Raw genomic sequence first — 19,966 nt, forward strand, 5'->3', positions numbered from 1 at the left:
GTTAGCGCAGCTTGATTTCTTTCCCCAACTAGCTGTGCTCCCTAGAGCCACAGAGAGCCACAAGTGAAGTCCAGTGGCCACTCGAGTCTCCCAGCTTCTCCAGTCTCCCATTAATAGGCAGCAAGAGTAAAGTCCTGAGCTTGGAGGGCTCCTCACTCACACCTTTTCCAGGAACTGACAGAATTACAGAGCATTGGCATAGTGATACCCCTGAGCAGCGGAAATTTCTCAGTAACTTTACCAGTTCTGATCTGCAACTCGTGAACCTGCTCTCAAAGATTCAGAACCCAGTTTTTCTCACTGAGCATGCTCATTTTTTAAAAAAATAGAAGTTTACTACTTTGATATGCATTTTCTCTAGGCATGGGGGAATCTACATTTCAAGGGAAGAAAAGATTCTAAATTTAACTTTTACTACAGACCTTCTAGACTATGAATAATGATAATTAATATGCACTTTACTGGATCATTTACAGTGTCTATTAAAAGAGCTCCAAAGTATTCCTCTTATGAAAAAAAACACTGATAACTAAAATATCCTTTACCTTAGATATGTTCTAGCCTTAATATCTTATTTTTTTTGGATGCACTCAACCAAATACCCTCCAGTAACAAAATACCTTAGACAATACAAAATAAGTGATAAATGCATGTTACAAGTTCCAGTGCTTATCAACTTAATTGGTGTTTTGCTTATGTTTTACACATGTTAAAAGAGAAAAATCTAGATATAGTAGAACAGGCTATGCCAGCCAATAGCTCTCCTTCCTGTATAACAAACTTTAGATAGCATTTTCCTCCCCTGTATCCCCCAAATCTGAAGGAATTCTAATAGGGGGGTGGGAAAGAATGTTTTAAGACAAATCCAAGCTCCCAACAATCACAGTCATCTGCTTAAAAGTAGTTTTCAAAGTGAAAACAACCCCACATAATTCATTGACCTTAAAATATATGCTACAAGATAATGATGAGATTTCTTCTTTCTAAATGGAAGCCAAAATGCATAAAGACAAATTGCATGACCTGGCACTGTTTATGTGCAGCACAAACGTCTTACTCCTCTGGCTCTTAGTGACCTGTAGTCGGCATGAGCACCACCTTGTATGTACCTAAGGACAAGCTTACTTTTAAATGGACATTTCAGCACCATGGAAACCAGCTTTAGGGCAGAGGAAACCTACCTCTCCATAGTGAGTTTCTTATGTCAGTCAAGTCCAACACTGAATACAAAATATCAGGATTTAGGGACTGTGTGTGTGTGTGTGTGTGTGTGTGTGTGTGTGTGTGTGTGCGCGCGTGTGCACACCTAGGGAAGGAAAGAGAAGAATTAAAATGTATTCCTTTTCATCTCTTATAGTTCCTTTGTCTTTCCAACAAATCACGAGCTACCCAACAGGCCAATAAAAAGGGCCTTGATTATTTATTGACTTGCATATTTTTCCAGTAACTTAAAATATCCTGAAGTAAAGTACAGCCTTAATGTTGGGCACTTTGCACCATGCTTATATAGAAAGGGCACTTGAATGCTTGAATGAATTAATTACTGGTCTACTCTTCTTGCAAGAGTGTCTGCTTAAACTTCAGCTATTGAGGAAAATGAATGAAAGGTTTACAATTTAAGATAAAATACATGCACATTAAATATTAGAGAGGTCATTGAGTATGCACATATTCATGGTTCTTGCATATATTGTGGAAGTCTTCTGTTGAAAAGCTTACAATCTTACACCACAGTTTAGAGACATCAAGGGGGTTCTATAGGATGGGGTTTCCCTAAATATAACGATTACACTCCAGAAGTTTACCAGAAGGCTGCTGGGCATTCGTTAGAGGACTCTGGTATCATTTCTGCCTCTCTATATCCCCAGTGTATGTTAACAGGAAGTTAATATCACACACACACACACACACACACACACACACACACCAGGGCTTCACAATCATGCACATCTTCCTCACATGGCCAGCCACTCTATAGCTAATAGTCACAACAGGGTCTAGTAGGTAGCCTGAGTAGACTGTGGCCAATGACCATAGGTGGAAACAAAGCAAAAACAAATCCATGTGTATATTGCAATTTCTGGCAAGTTTATATGAATATCATGGAAAGTTAAATGACAGTATAATTGTCTAAATATTTTTACTTTAAGAGAGATCCAAATGTATTTTATGTTAACTATGAAAGTATAGGTTTAAAATATTTAACCCTAAAAGCCCCCAAAGTTCCAAGTAATGTTCACTACATGTTTGTTTATATGATTGCTTAAGTGTACAAAGCTCATGATTCTATTATTTAATCACTGAATTCTTTCATTATATTAATAGTCATTCTTCACTTGACAAATATTTATTAAGTGCTTACTCCCCAACCACAAGCTTGATACCCTTCTAGATGCAGGACATATTTCAGTGAAAAAAATGGACCAATGTATCTGCTCCTTTGAAAATTACATTCTTGTGGTTTATAGTCCATGTTACCACTGAAGTTTTTATCAGAACTTTAATGCAGATGCGTTTTATTTTTTAATTCCAAATTTTATTCTTGGAGAGTTTTCAGTTAATGTTCTGCCACTAATTTATTTTATTAGTGGCATAGTCCCCATAGGATAGGTTCAGCTCCCACATGCATAGAGGACGGACAGAGTGGCTTCATGCTGTCAAACCTGGACAGAAACTCCTGCCTTTATCCAGGAAGATCTGTCGGACCTCATGTAGATTTCACCCAGAGAGAGCATGTTGATCCTAACATTAACTTGAGAATTGCACTGGGCTCTGAAAAATCTGGGAGAGATGCTATCTGATAGCATGATGAAAAGGAAAGGCCTGGGTAATGTTAATGTATTTCTAAAAATAAGATAATCTTTTGCCTTGCTATTTTATCTGCATAATTCACCTTTTACTTTGATATTGATTTTACAGGCCTAATGTTTATACTATTTAGACCTGAACCATGACTACTTTTTCTATATGGTTTTTAATCTCCAGTTTTCATTGAGAAGACCATGACTTTGGGTGGCTTTGCCTCAGTTCAAGTGCTAGGTAGTAGAAATGTGGGAACTTGAAGCTAAAAGTTTCAAGCTTCTCGTGTTAAATTCTCCTGAATTGTGTATGGACTTGCGTATGCACTTATATAACTGTTTAAGCTGAAATCAAATATAAGAAATGAACTGTTGATCTTAGTCATTCAGGGATAAACCACCTAAATTAAAGCTAATCTAATTTATATTGGAATATATTTTAGGCAACTAGCAGAGAGGAAAGTTGGTATTGTTATGGAACTTTCCAGAATTTCTCTCTAAGAGGGAGTTGAGGAAGGCAGTCCAGTCTGGGGGGCAGTCTTGCTACGGAATGCCTAGCAAACCCACTGTTTCTAACTAGATTGTGCATTCAGTAGAATGCTTTTGAGGGAAGATGGGTGAAGATGACAGTGGAAGTGATGAGTTCCCACAGCTTGTCAATACTTTTTTGTTGTTTCACTGATAATTTTCCATATAATTTAGAAAATATCATCTATGTCCTAAAATTTTCCAGAAATATTTTGACTAAAAGAAAGTGTGATGGGGAACTACAGGTAGAAGGGGATTCACATTTCTAACTGCCTGACCTTGAGAAGATTACTGTGTGTGTATGTGTGGTTAGCTATAGAAGAAGAAATAAGAACAGCAAACCCAAGGGCTTGTTGCAAAGATGAAGTGTGACATCATTTGTAAAATGCATGGCATATGGTAGAGTTGATGCAGGCCCCTCCCTCTCTTTCTCCCTGTTAGCAACATGGTGGAAGTTTTGTGCTTTAGAATAATTTATTTGTCTGGTCAAGTAAGTATGTTCTCCCTTAGGGATTCATGAGGTAGGGTTGTATATTAAAAGCTCTTTGTAATTCTTCACAAATAAATTTGTTTCTTTTCTTTAATCCAGTATCTCCTGTATTTTAATTATCAGGTGACTCTTATTTGAATCACAGCTTTAAAGTCCCACCGAACTCATGCTTCTCAACATATTTGAGGAAACACTGACCAATAAAACCACTGAAATTTCAATACACACATTAAAGCTCACATGGCCATACTTCCTACAGCCTCTTCAGTCTAACTCAAATTCTGCCCACTTCTTATTTCAGAAGTTCTTTACAAAGCTTTAAGAGTAATCTAGGTGTTTAGATACGTATCGTTCCCCATTATAAATAAAACATTGTAAAAACTGCATTACCTATTCTGAAGGTACATCATTTTCATTAGCCTAAAATATGATATGGAGCCATTTTCCTGATTTTTGTTCACTAGACTTAACTTTCTGAAATCATTTTAAGTGGAAAAGTTATATTAGATTTATAATATATTTTCTAGGAATATAATTTGTAGTAAATTAAAGGTCTATTTATTTATTTTTAAATGCATATCTGATTTCTTTAATGATATGTTTTCATAAAGAAACATTAAACATTTAAGTTAAAAGGAATGTATACCAGTTACATGAACTTCATGAATTTCTTCTCTTGATTTACTACTGAGAGTTGTCTTCTCAAATTGGAAAAACCTACAATCTTATCACATCAATACTACACTGTTAGTAATAAATCAATGGGAAAAATGGTTCATTGTGGAGGGGAAAGCAAGAAGAAAGGAAAGAAGTAAAAGTATTTGATTTTGTTTTTATATTATTTGTGAACCACTGAAACTGAAAATCTTTAGAATAACCTTCCCAAGTCATATGGACAATATTTCACTCTTGTTTTTGTTCTTATTGAAAATGTAAGGTTTTTTTTAAAGTATGTAGTATCGTATAACACTAAGTTAACGTATTTATTAAGCACAAGGTAAGATTAGTTACGAAATGGAATTAAGAACCATGACATTGAGTAAATGAAGAGTAAATGCCTATTGACCATAAACCAGTATCACAGAAACACCATACAATACTGTAAACACTTTCTTTTAACTCTCTAAATTTTTAAATATACTATTTGGTGCATTAGTTGGCTAAATACATTTGAAATATTAGCCCATCTTATAACTTTTGATAAATTACTAGTTTATTGCAACCTTGACTGGGGAAAGTAAAACACAAAGACAACATATGGAAGTCTACCAGCACTCCTTCAAATTTCTACTGAATAAAGTTTCAAAAGGAGCTTACCAATGCAGATGTTTAAACTAGAGTTGTATATGTTTGCTTTTATTTACTAGAAATCAAATGATTATTATTATTGTCATAAGTTATCATTTTGGAGATTCATAGTTCATTACTATTTTCCTTAAAAATTGCAAAAAGAAATGCATTAAGATGCATTCTTTATTACACTGAGAAAATGCAAGATGACAGACTGTGTTGAGACAAAACATCTATTTTATTTGATTGAAGCTCAACCCATAAATGGGTCGGTATACACACGAATGTATTTCTTGGCTCTGCCAGCTGCCAGCGCCTAAACAGTGACACTTACCAGTGAGCACACCTGGCACCCAGGCACCTTTGGAGATATGGACAGTTTGGGGACTGAGGAAGAAATATACAAGATGATCCTGGAGCTTCTTGTAGTGCCAGAAAAGTAAGGAAGTGCTCCCAAATTCTACTGATAGGAATTTGTTGATGGGATAAAGGCTGTGAGATCCAGTGGCCAAAGCTAAAATAATTTGATCAAACAAAAAATTAATAAAGAAGTACTGGATTATAAACCAAAGTATAAAATAAATACCCATAAGTCCATACTAATATAGGTAAATGATTAAACAAATAAATAAATGGAGAAGAGACAAATCTCCCAAGCAGAAGAACCAGGTGATCAAGGTCAGCATCATCAGTGACAACTCATGTCGATGGCATTTACCTTTGATGTGATGTGATGCAAATGGCTCTTTACCTACCTGGTTTTCCACCCCAAAATGCAGATCCCCACTCTAATCACAAGAAGAAACAGACAAATACTAATAAAAGGCCATTCTACAAAGTACTTGGACAGTAGTCACCAACAAGGTCAAGGTCATAAAAACAAAGAATGAGAAGCTATCACAGCCAAGATGGGCTGAAGGAGCAGACAAATGTGTTCTGAATGGGATCCTGGAACAGAAAAAAGAACATTAGGTAAAAACTAAGGACATCTGAATAAAGATGGATATTACTTAATAACAGCATACCAATATTGTTTATTAATTTTAACAGATGTACCATACTGTTAATAACAGGGGAAACTGGATATGGAGTACTTGAGAACTCTCTATACTACCTTCTCAACTCATGTAAATCTAAAACTGTTCTAAAAAATAAAGAAATAAAGTCTTAAAAAAACTCAACCATATCAAGGGGTTTCTTCTGCTATTACTATTCCTACCTATTCTACAGTACATACAGATCTGTAACTAATTGTATCTAGGGAAACAGAAAAACTGTTGTCAATTCCATACAAAATGCTTTATAAAGCATTTTCTATTATGTCATTAAAATAAAGACAACAACATATAAAGTTGGGAAAAACCATTAAAGAAATAAACTTTATATAAGAATTACTATCAATAAAATGTGATGTTGTATGTCGTCTTTAGAATTCTGCACTGAGTTTGTAGAAAATTAGACATCAGTTGTTTCTACCACTAGCATGTAAGTTTTCAATTGTTATGTGCAGTTTGTACTTAATTAAACATAATTTAACTTTGAATATTGATTCAAGCATTGTAACATACTCTGTTAGAGGCATTTAAGTGCTAATGTACTTGAGTGAATACTCACAGCAAACAATTTGCATGGATCCTTTTCTTAGAAAAATTGCCCAAATATGCCTTTAAAAAATCAATACTTAATTCCCAGAGCCAATAAAGTACTTCACAATTCAAACTGGGGAGAGGATAGTGAAAATCAAGTGTTTTGTTTTTTTGCTTTTGATTTTGAGGACTCAATTACAACTTGAAAGCACTTTCTTTTCTTCTTTTAATTTTAAACTTCTAAAATGTTAAATTACCTACTTTGGCAATCCATAAACAGAAGTTGCATTCTGATGACCTACCTATGTTTATGTTGTATAAGATGTTATTGTTCTTCATCCCTTAAAAATGTATTAGTCAGATTGAGCCATCTTTCAAGTCTAAAGGCAATATTTGCCTTTTGAATTCTGGTCAGTGTGTGTTTCTTTTGTTCTCAGGATATATTTGAACCCTAAGGCTGTTGCTATACATGTCCACTGAATTGGCAAAAGCCATTATATGTGAGTGTGAATCATCTAAATGTTCAACAGGAGGGAATGGTTAAGAAAAGAATAGTATAGACTCAAGAAAGAAGGATGTATTAAATACAATCCTTATGACAAGATTTATGTATTAAAATGGAAAATGCTTCAAAAATAGTATAGACCATAGTGTATGATTTTAAGTACTTTGGGAATGTATACAATTCATCTTTGCTTAAGATAAGAAGTAAAAGAGAGTGAATGTGAAAGAGTAAGCCCATTTGTTTTTTAAGATAGTGGAATTGTAGGTGAATCTTTTATTTCAATTCCTACTAATGTTCTTTGCTCAATTTAAAAGTCATTGGCAAAAGGTACCATTATGTAGTGTCTAGATTATTCTACCAGTCATTTTCATGCAGTTTGGCATAGTGAAAAGCACACTGAAATGAGAATATTTCCAGCTCTGATGATTCTTAGCTTGGCCATATCACATAACCTTGTAGTCAATCTGTTTCCTTGTCTGTCAGAGGGGCACTGGTGGTGAACAGGTATGTGGGTAACCAGCTAATCCCTTCTGGACCCACAATTCCCTCTACAGTGTTGGCTCTGCCTTACTGTTACTGGTTTCATGAAGATGTACGACTGCAAAGGACTTAGCATTTACAGGCAGAGCACATGTGTGTGGAAAAGGAACTTGGCTCATTTCTCTGAAGCTAAACTAAACTAGATACACAAGTTCTTTTTCCACTGGAACTGTACCAAGGTCACTTATAAGTTAAAATGTAAATTTTTAGGAATCTCTTTTCTTCCTTTTTCCCACAGTGATCAAACACCCCCACCTTTTGGGGAGAGACATCTGCTGTCATTCTCCAGGACATCCACATGTCCTGTCTGATCCTGGGCATTGGCCTCTAACTGCATGGCATCCTCTGCCCACATCCCTTGTGGGGAGTCCACCTTAGCTCATTCTGCAGCTGCTAACCCATTGAGACTCAGCCCACTCTCTGTCTGGTCCCTCTGTGGGCTGTTTATTCAGCACCTCATAAAGGAGGAATCCGTGATTCACACTGCCAACAGTCAGCATCGAGTTACCTTCAAGCCTGGTTGTTATCTCAGCCCTTTCTGTTAAAGCACAGGATGCCTCCGTCTCCATTCTCCTTCAGGCACCTTGAGCGGAAAAGTGTGCCTTCTGGGCTGCAGTGTCCCTTCCCCAAGCACACAACCCACCGGCATCTGAGGGGTTCTGTGGGCCTCCTACTCAACTCTGGGTGTCCCAACTGCAAGAAGGGGGAATGCGAGCTGGATTCTTAAAGGATCAGACGTTTATCTGAGCTCAGGTTCAGGCTATAAACACTATGGTGGCATTTAACGCAAAGCTTCTAAAATTAAGGCGACAACAACAGAAGCAAAAGTAAAACTAAACTTTGAAAATTTCAGTTATCTGGATTTTGCACAGAAAGCCTAGGTTTTTAAGACTAGTATCTCTGTATATGTACATGTGTATGTATCTACACATATATATATATGTGTGGATGTAATTATTATATATATTATAATAATTATATAATTGGCATATATCATTGTATGACACACATATTACAAATATTATGTACATTATAATATATGATAAATATAATATACATATATACATATATATTAAAATTCCAATTTATGTTTTTCTCTGTGCTTTATTTAATCTACTTGGGAGGATGGAGGTAGATCACATATAAAGCCATCATTGCTTTTTGAATAACTAGGAAATGGCATTGGGGATAAATACCCTGTCTGTAACTGGCATTGGTGGGAGGCAGAGGGAAAGGTAGAGAAGAGAGACACGGAGACCACATAGACCACGACAGTGTGTTATGCCCTCAAAATATTCTCAGGCTACAAGTGCATTTGCAGCATCTGTGGACAACAAGAATATCTATATTGGTCAGACTGAACAACAGGGTATGCACGCCTGATTAACATGAAAGGGTTGATACTATATTTACTACATCTGTGAAGCATTTGTCAAAAAATAGCCAATATTAACCTACAAAACAAATGCCTTAAGGAAAACTAAGGAATTATAGCTAAATAGGAAAGAGAGGGAAATCAGACCCACAAGTCCCTTTAAACAAGCCATACAATCCTATAAATACAAAATATAAAAATATTTTTCATATAACAGGATATGATATACAAATAAAATATACAAATAAAAAGTATGTAAGTAAGTACATAAATAAATTAAAAGTAATAGTGCTTAAGACCAGTCAGGGCCTTCAAAGATCTTAACATCTAACTTTCTCATTTGCTAGATGAGAAAACTGAGGTCCCAGAAACTAAACTGGTGTAAATACCCAATAGCCGAGCCACAATTCTTAACTTGCATCTCAATGTACTTTCTTGCAACTTTTTCTCACATGACTCATTTGAGAATTGTTAAAAGTCCATATTTGAATGAATGAGGAATTGTAATCAGCCAATAGAATACATAAAAGTTCTACAATATAAGGATCATGGAGCTAATCAGTGTGGTCTCTTTAAATCTGGACATCCTTTGTAGAGAAGTCTTGAGGAGAGTCTTAAAGGAAAGAGTTGCTATGGGAAATGCAGGTGACGTTGAGTCCAGATGGTGATAATTATTGAAAGGTCACCATCCAGGGGAATTCTGACGTGTAGGGAAGATACCAATAGTTAAACCTTAATGAAAATGTGTTAAACTGTACATATCTTTTGTTTATTTTTAACTTTGTGTTACCTAGTTAAGCATGGCTTGTCAACTTGCCTTACAGTTTACTTGAGTATGTAGAAATGTCTTCATATCGGAAAGGACTCTGAGAAAAAATTTTAAATAGCAATTACAAATGAGTGGAATGTAGCATAACAATTTAGAATAATCAGTGTGTGTAACATTGTATTTTGTATTACCTTAATTTAATTCAAGTGGGTGTGTGAGCCTCCAGTTAGGCTAAAAGCATATGCATATGAGGGAAAGAATGCTAAACAGTAACATCTATCACTCATTTTGAGGACATCACAAAACATAATAAAGGCAATCGGTAGTGGGGAACTTTGAGGCTCGGCTGCCCACTTGTGCATCAGATGATGGGGGTGAGGTGGGATGGTTAACATGGTGCTTATAAAAAACAAATCGGTAAACAATTACTGGAGAGCACACTAAAATAAGTTTGTGGTACAATTCCTGGAGTTTATGCTGCCTTTTGTTTCATAGGAAGTAATCTTTCAAATTGTCTTCTGGCTTCTGAGAGTAATATTTGATCTTTCTTTCTCCCTTCAAAGGATTGAAGTGTTAATATGTGTTTCCACTCTCTATTATTTGCTTATTCATTTATTCATTCTTATATTTATAGCTTGTCTTATTATAAAAATATTCCAAAGGCTTACAGAAACACATATATTATACTCTGATACAAATATAATAATGAAATTGGAGGTGAAGGTGAAAGATAAAGGCAGGGATGATGTCCTTGAAAAGATGCCGAAAGTGGGCCAGAAGATTTTATCTGAACTTCCTAGCAGCTAAAGTGAGAAGGAAAATAGGGCAGATCACACAGTCCAGAGAGTCTAGTTGCTCAGACATATTACAGGTATTTAGGGTAAAAAAAAATGAAATTCATCCTGTGATCTTGTTAAAGAGAAATAATATGATCATATATTCCTATGATAAGTAGTATGTTCTGTACATTTGTTTCTTATAAAGAGCTCAATACAAAACTCTATGATAAAACACCAAAGAATAATAAAAACAAGTCTGTATTTCATCCTGATATGGAACTCTCAAGTTCTTTGGTTTGATTCAAAAACTGTAACATCTAGGGTAATGGATGTACTGCATATCACTTCACAACCATTCATCATTTTTGCTCCTTGAGCTTTATTGGAAGGCAAGCAGCAGAAACCTAAAGGGTGGGGATTGTGACAAAGTATGCATTTCTGGTTAAAGGCGGATCATAAACATCAGAAGATAGGGAGGAGGTCCTATATGTAATGAAGAAATCAAATCTAGTTATCTCCTTATATTAGAAGACCACCTCACTTCTGTGTGAATGAAGCAGAAGCAGAGCCAAACTTTTGCTTAGAAAATCCTTCTGTATTTACCACACTAAATGCACAAATGAACACATTTGTCTGAGTTCACCACAGCAAATGCACCAATGCACAAAATTGCACTTGTCTGCACTGGAGGACCAGGTTGCAAATATCCACACATAGTGACCAGACCCATTAAAAAAAAATAGAATGAAGGAGAAAAAATGAAGCTCTTTGAGATGCCAATTTAAATATTATGACCTTCAGGTGAATTCTAAGAGATAAATTAGGAAGGGTATACACATTGATCTCCTATAGTGTCATCTATACATCGGTAACATTCAGTGAAGTCTGCCCACTATGACAATTTGGGTTTCAGAGCTTTGATCTTAAGCCCTTTTTCTTACAGCAAACAGAATAAAACTCATCTCGTGAGGTCAGTGCTTCATGACTGTAGATATGTCTGCTGTTCAGAAAATTATTTTCTATTTTTGTATTATATTGTTTTCTTGTGTTTTGCATTTTCTTTTTGCTTAACTGGACTATTTGTTGTTTTTGTTTTTAATTTGAATTTGCTTTGCATTTCCTGGTCAGTAATAAAGTTACGTTTTCCTTCCTCCCTCTGAACCTTTCCAACACTCCTCTGAAATCCTCCTCATCTTTTCCTAGAAAAGCCTATTTTATTGAAAAGGACCTTGGTTTTATAAGCGTGAAGGGGAAGCAACTTTAAATTTGATTTTTCAGTCTGTGTTCTGAAAGTCAAGTTTGTCCAAATTTCTTTTAGAGTCCACATTTTGGAATACTACAATGGTTTTCAGATTTAAAAATGAGTAAACAAAACTTGAAACATGGAATATTTTGTTTTCAGATTTTGATCTTTCTCTATGGATTCTGAACAACAACCTAAATTTATAGAATTTCTTGCCTTTTTCTGAGGGAAAGGAAATGTTCATTAAAACTTCATGCTTTATTTCATTTCCAAACCTACACCCATATACTTTGAGCTGAAAAGATAATTTGATAAAGCTGAAGATTCCTATCACATCTGTAAAATGACAAGGTGAGGTACAAATTAAGTTAATGATAGCTTCCTTCTATTTCACTTCTTTATCATTCAAGTTTTTTAAAATCATTATCAAGTTTCCTCTCTATCAAACATTAGTATGAACACAGCACGTAAGAAATTATGCAGAAGTAGAACTTCCCAAGTATAGCTGCCTGAGAAAAGCTTGAAAGTGGCATTTCTACTGAAAGTAATATGTAAGATTGAGAAAAAAAAAAGTTATTCAGGGCCTTTGGGGAGAGGGAAAATGTCACATTGTATATCAATTCATGACCATCCTAATCAGCATTGCATTTCATAAATCTACAGACATGAGTCTTAGTCAAAAGAAATTGTTATAAAATTCCTTGTGGAAGACATATTTATACACACACATAAACACACCCAAATGTCATAGGATCATGTAAGTCAGGAACACAGACATCAGTTTAGGGCATCAAAAAGTGATCACCTTCTGGCTAGTGGGAAAATATTTGGGAAAGCCAATTTTTATGTCCTGAAGTCTAATCTTATATACCAAATACTAATACTTAAGATTCTTTTTACCGCCCGCCAAAAAAAATCCACAATCCTTTCTACTTATTAGCCCATAAAATTGATCAAGAAAGTGATTTGTTCAGGGGAATGCAAATATAGAACCCAATAATTAAAATTAAGTAAATAGTGAGGAATACAGCAGCAGATTATGGGTTTATACCTTAGTTGTTTTTAAACAAAGAACTGTTTCCATTTTTTTAAGGATAATTTAGTAGATGTAAATTTTAACATATAGGTGTGAAGAAAATTAGTTAAAAGGTAAAGGAAATGAAAACAAGCATATTTGGGTAGGTCCTAATACTGTGGATTTTTCTCTAGTATTTCTTTTCTTAAGATTTATAATATCTGTGTAACATTGTTAGAGATATAACCATTTCTGTATAATGAAAACCTAAGTGTATATTAAATTATTCAAGGATATGAAGAATAGAAGGTTGTGCATTTGCAAAATAATTGTGAAATCAGTTTTATTAGATCCACTGAAATTATCTTTTCCACAATGTATCACATTTGCTGAAGAAATAAATACATAGGAATCTTATTTCAAAATTAAAACACAGCGGTTTCATCAGTTCACCTTAAAATTCAAGTATTATTTGTCAGACACAGATCATATGACATTCATGTTTATGTATATCTTATTGTTGCTCTAAAACAGAAGATAGTTATTCCCAATATAACAATTTTGTTGATGTGGAAATTGAGGCCAAATTTTCATGTACAAAATCAAATCAATGGCAAAAGGTCTTGTATGTGACTTGACAAGGGAATATACGTTTTCTGAATACATTGTCCAATTTAATTGCTGGCATAGTTTATATTTGTACAATTGCCACCCCTTCCTGCATTTGCTTTTATGTACAGATAATAGTATCAGACAGCAGGACTGTGTCAGAGTGTCATCAAAAGAAAAAGAAAACCCACTTACCTTGAAAAGCAATGCTTAGCTTACCTTAGGGTAATAAGCATCTGCTCCCTGATGGAATACAAGAACCATGTTGTGAGTAGTAGTTTTTAAATTAAAATTCTTAATTTACTATGATTAAATTTACTTTAGAACTTGGTCTAATTCTACTTTTCAGGCTTTCGGGGCACATGAATTTGCATAGCTATATTAAAATGAGCTTATGTGCTGAGAAACAAATTACAACTCAGAAATCTTTATTGAAAGCGTAGGGAACCTGAGTGAAATTTGAGATATTAGAAATCTGACTTTTGCTAGTCTATTATTTCTTGATTTATTTGATTTATAAAGACTCAACTTTTACTTGAAAACCCCTATGGAATGATTACAGATTAAGATATTTTGAAACTGTAAAATAAAACCATTAAGAACAGCAGCAATTCAAATTTATAATGCTCTTAGAGGCCCATGCAATGAGCACTAAGATGCCAAACCAGTCTTTTTTATTGTGAGGTATATTAGAAAAAATGTTGTGCTAGCATTTCAACAGCATTTTTCCATTCCATACATATATTTAGTTGAACCCGACAGATTTTTCCTCTAAAGCAGTGATATTCAACTGGGAACAGTTGTCCCCCAGGGGACATATGGCAATGTCTAGAGACATTTCTGTTTGTTTAAAATGGGGGTTGGGGGCCTGCTGCTGGGCATCCAGTGGGTAAAGGCCAAGAGCGTTGCTCAAATCCTATAATGCACGGGAGGGCTCCTCACAACAAAAGCTAACCAGCCCGGAATGTCAACAGTACTGAGATTGAATCATTCTAAAATGGGGATTATGAACAAATCTAGTATGGGCTTAGTGCAGATGCTTCAGAAATCATTCTCCAGAAAAAAATTAAATCAAGTTGAAGTCCATCACAAATTCTCAGATGGTAGGGACAGAGGCAGCATACCATGATAATGTTTTGCCCTGAATCAGGGATGTAGCTTTTGAGAATGCTTCCTTTGCCAGTATCTATGGTACCTCTTCGGACAACATGTCCATCTGAAGCACAAGCAGACACTGCAGTAAGCTTCCAGATTGTGCGTAAGGATGCACATCGCTCAATGATCTTGAATGCCGGCCCACAGGCATATACATTAATGACCACAGCGGACAGTCTGTCTTCATGGACCTTGCAGGGTAAGAAAGGCATATGGACATGAGTGAAATGATCACACAAAAAAATATTTAATTGTGAACTGTGAAAATTCTATAAATGAGAGGTCACCAGTTAATAAGTTTGTTTTATAGGAGAAATATACAAGGTTTAAAAAAGTTTCAGGTAACTTTCCCAGACTAAAAATATCATTGAATTTAGATTTGTAAGAGAAGTATGAACTGACCAGGAAGAAGGAAAGGATTCCAAGTAGGAGAAGACCATATGTGGAAGTCCACAATTGAAAAGAGATGTCTTCATTGACAATTTAGTTCTTTTACTAATACTTTTTGTTTGCCTGTGTGTGTGTGCATTTGTGCACAATAATCTTTTCTAGTAACCTTTTCTAAGTAATGGGAAAAATAAAGCAATTTCTTGGATTAAAATTGCAATGCATAACTCATTATATAATCATCAACAGCTATCTCCCCAAAATATAAAATTTAAACCTTCTCTTTCATGTCATAAAGAAATTAAATAGAATGCTGTGATTATCCCCAGAGAGACTAGGAACAAAGGAGTAGAGGAATTCCTGCCCTCCACCACCCCCACCACCCCCACAAATTAAGTATTTCTCTTTGCCTAAATCTTTGTGGACTCTCATCCTATTTTGCTTCTGGGGAGTCCTCTCATCTCTGGAATATTTTTCTCTCACTTTCCACTTCCATCTTTGGTCAGAGAACACAGAGAATCAAAGAATGTCAAATCCAAGAAGTAGTCACACTTTTGTTTTTTACAAATTAAGCAAAATGGGGCAGAGATCCTCACTATTTAATATCCATTGTCAAAATGAATACTGTCTGAAGCATGTTGGACCAGCTGAAAGTTGACTGCTTTTAGCACACTGAACCTTTTCAAAGCATTTTGTAGGTTTACATAACCTTATGCTTTATGAGAGTACAGAAGCCATTCAAGAATATGGTTTAAGAATCAGTCAAGTAAAAATTTCTTAAATCTAATCTTCTCACTAAAGTTAGGTAGAGAGCAAGCACCCTGTTCCAGCAAACTCTTGATTTTCTTGTAAGTTGCTCGAGAGCTCTGCCTTTGCTCAGTGAAAAATTAAGACAAAGAAGGTCCAGGATATATTTACCATATTGCCAAGCTCACAAAGGCACAGAACGTCCTGAAACATGTTGCCGAGATGTATTCTACGGGAACACCCTGGGTTTACCCCTCCGTTCCAGATGGTGTACTACTTCTTGCAGAGAGCCTGGAATGTATCCTCTGTGCACACACGCACTGCTCTTCCAAAATCACTGGAGCTGCGTTTCTACAGTAAGAGACCCCCTCCTCCTATGACTATGACAGGTATTCTCTGTTTGCCTTTCCAGGTCCACTCCACCATCTCTGACCTATCCCCTTTGACCTTTAGGAGCTACGTCAAAAGGTTCTCTCACCTCCTGGCTTTGTGTTGCTTTTGGCCAATGGAGAACACCATCGCGTGGAAAGACAAGCACAGGACGTGGGTTATTTGTCTCCTTGCCCCCCACCCTGCTGACTCTCTCTGAATTGTCCATGCTTGATCTTTGCCTCCACAGGTCTCAGCTCATTTCTCTCTCCTAAAGTTCGAAGTGTCACAGTGTTCCCTCCCCTTGCCCTTTCAGCCCTAGGGGGGGACCTACAGCTCTTGCTAAACCTAGGAGTTACCTTACTATCCCTTAGCTGTGTCTTAAACTGCCACATGTTTATAAAGAGCACCTTCATTAAACACTCTTCTGTCACATCCCATGAGTGTGCCATCTGCTTTACTCCAGGACACTGACCTAGACAGTTTAATGCACTGGTCTGAAACGTCCCTTGATAGGACAATGAAACCAGAAAGATAAAATAAGTGTGCCATTTAATATGTAGTTCAGACTGTTTTCATTTACACACAATCATTCCAGCTAGGTTTTCCCTAAATGTCATGTTAATAATATGATATATATGTTGCTTTGTGACATTTATTTATTTGCTTATTTTTCATTCCATTACCAGGACAGCTGAACCTTAATGAATGTGTTTGATAAATATTGACACCTCTCCCCCGCATGATTATATGCTATGAAAAATGCCAGAAAAATGAGTCTTAGTTTTTGCTTTCAAAGGCTTTCAACTTAAATAGAAGACATGTAACAAATATTGTTGAATATGAGGTGACAGAAGAGGCTGATTATTACCTCTCAGCTCCACATCTTACTATGTGTGGGAAGTTGGGCAAATTGCATGGCTTCTCTTTGGTTCGATTTTTTTGTCTATAAAATGGATATATTATGTCTACTTCACTAAGCTCTAAGATTAGCTGAGCTCACATATGCAAGTGATTAGCACAGTGTCAGGTATGTGGTGAATGTTTTAAAAAGTCAACTGCCATTATTGTTACCATAACTTTATTCACACATGATTATTTGTGGTTCATAAAGAAATTTGACTCATTTTATATTCTTAATGTCTTAGTTGGTTTATGTGGCTATAACAAAATACAATAGACTTGGTGGCTTCAACAACAAGCATTTATTTCTCATAGTTCTGGAGGCTGGGAGGTCCAAGATCAAGGTGCTGATAGATTCAGTGACTGGCGAGAGGCTGCTTCTTGGCTGGCAAATTGCTGCCTTCTTACTGCATCCTCACATGAGGGAGAGAGAGGAGGGCTCTAGTCTCTTCCTCTTCTAATAAGGACACTAACGCCACCATGGGGTGTCTACCTGCATGACCTCATCTAAACCTAATTTAGTATTTCAACACATGAAATTGGAAGGTTAAAACCGTTTAATCAATAACACTTAGCAACTCTAAGTGGTAGCTCTGGTCAATATTATACTCATTTTTGAGATGAGAAAACTTTGAGAGAAAATAAATGATATACCCAGGTTCACATAGTTAGTGATGAGGGAAAATCTCTGAACTTTTGGAGATTTCTATACTATAATAGGCTATTATTCCTCAAAAAAAGACACACAATACATGTTATAGATGTTTTAAATTCTCAGGAAGTTATTCACTTAAAGGGCTGAAGTCTCTGAATTTCTGCTGCCCAGAAAAAAAAAATATATATATATATATACACACACACACATACATACATACATATATACACACACACACACACATTGAGTTTATTCCATTAAATCATCCTTGTGGTAATAAATCTATGGCAAATATTTGCTATAGCCAATAGAAATCATACCTAAAATGGTGAATGTACATCAAGAAAGATAGGGTTTATTTGAAGTAGATATTAAATTTATGTCAGATTGTTATTTATTATAAATTCATTCTTTTTGGTTTCCATAAACTAAAGAAGTTCTCTACAGCTCACAAATGTGAATTCCATTTTAGAAGGTGTTTCATTTTCAAAAAAGTTAATTTGTTGGGGAGGGGGGCGTGGAATTGTGAAGACATTTGGAAAAAAAAACTTTGAATAAGAGGGTTTAATCCTAGCTACTGACATGTAGAATTCAAGTTCTACTGACATGATACCTTAGGACAGTGAATATCATCCAAGGGATGGATGCTGCTTATTTAGTCAGTCAAGAAGCTTTTGAGTTGAGTTATTTTCTTACTTTACCCATTGCATTGCTCACACATTCAGGAAACACTGTCCCTCTGCTCTGTGGCAGGCACAGGCTGCTATAGATTCTCAGAGAGGGCTATTGATTTAACTCAGCCAGGAAAAGTTCTGGAAGACATTAACCACCCCATAGAACTATGTCAGCAAAATAAGACAATACATTTTTAACGGATTTTTTTAAATTTTCCTTTGGATCAATATGAGAAATCTGAAATAGATAAAAGGTCTGAATTTAAATCATTAAATACTTTGTCTACTTTCCATATTTATAAGAAACAATAAAAATATCTATATCATAAGACATAGCCATATAAGATACATCATATAAGTTTTTTCCCATTATCATGTAGTTTCTAATTTCAATAACTTCTTGTAACTGTAAGCTACAGTAATTTCTTCCATCATATGGTGAGAGTCCCTTTAACATCCTATCAGCAAATTCATTATTTGTGGCTCATGTCTTCCTCCTTTTGTCCCCATATGGTCCATTTCTGATAATTATTGTAGTTGGGTTGTATACTATTCAGGATTCCAGATAAAATATTACAAAGACTAGAATATTTTTAATATTTCTCTATGTAGATTTTAAACATCTTGTGCTGATTTTTAGTTGCCTACAGCCAAGCTCTTATTGCTTGTTTTTGTTCTTGTTTTCTTTTATCTCATCAGCTCAGCCTTTTCAGCTTTTACTTGTTTTATTATCTAACAATCAAATACCCTCTCAATACTACACCATTCTCAGTATTTTGAATAAATTAAACCCGAATATTAATGCATAGTAAACCTTCTATAGCAGCCAAAAACTGATTTTGTATATAACCTTATAGAGGTTTGTTATATATTTAAATTTACCTGAGAGAATTCTGGGTTATATTCCAAACCCAATATACAGTAAAAATTTAATTGTCTAATGCAATGAAAATATGGTGGGACCAGAGTAGCTTTATGTTCTCAATCAATAAATAATTAATTTCTGCTGTCTTTACCCTTTCTCATGCTCTGGAGGCTTTTCATTGATCTACTGAGCTTACACTACCCAGACACTGAGCGAGGCTCTAGGGCTACCCTGGGAGAAGGGCAGGCACAATTCCTGCTTGCAAGGACCACACAGAAACAATCAAAAAGCTATGCAGAGTGAAAGGTTATGAGAGAAACAAATGAAGCCCTTGGAAACTGGACATGTGAGTTACTGGGGAAGAGGTACTCATATAAACATTGCACGGCCAACAGGTGCAACTTGAGCTGCCATCCTGTGGGAGGCAGTCAGCCAGATGTGAACGTCAAAGAAAAGAACACCCTGGCTAAGCAAAAGGCATATGCACAGGCCCCAAAGCAAAGGCAAGCTCATGTCTTGCCTGAATACCTGAGGAAAGGCCAGTGTGACAGGGGAGAGGCCTCAGGTCAGCAAGGACGAGCTCAGGCTAGACCTTCTGGGCCACCAGTCTTCGGTGTGTGCCTCCTGAGGGCCATGAAGACTTTCCAGGTTTGTCAGTAAGTATAAGGGAATCTCCTTCCAGAT

General features: G+C 35.8%; 1 protein-coding gene across 11 annotated transcripts in view; it reads left to right on the forward strand.

Moving 5' to 3' along the window:
* The window catches only part of GRIK1 (glutamate ionotropic receptor kainate type subunit 1), a 371,438-nt gene that overhangs the window by 1,401 nt on the left and 350,071 nt on the right, over positions 1-19,966 (forward strand). The gene's annotated exons all lie outside the window — the stretch shown is intronic.

Source organism: Manis javanica, chromosome 3, assembly GCF_040802235.1.
Source record: "Manis javanica isolate MJ-LG chromosome 3, MJ_LKY, whole genome shotgun sequence".
Taxonomy (NCBI): domain Eukaryota; kingdom Metazoa; phylum Chordata; class Mammalia; order Pholidota; family Manidae; genus Manis; species Manis javanica.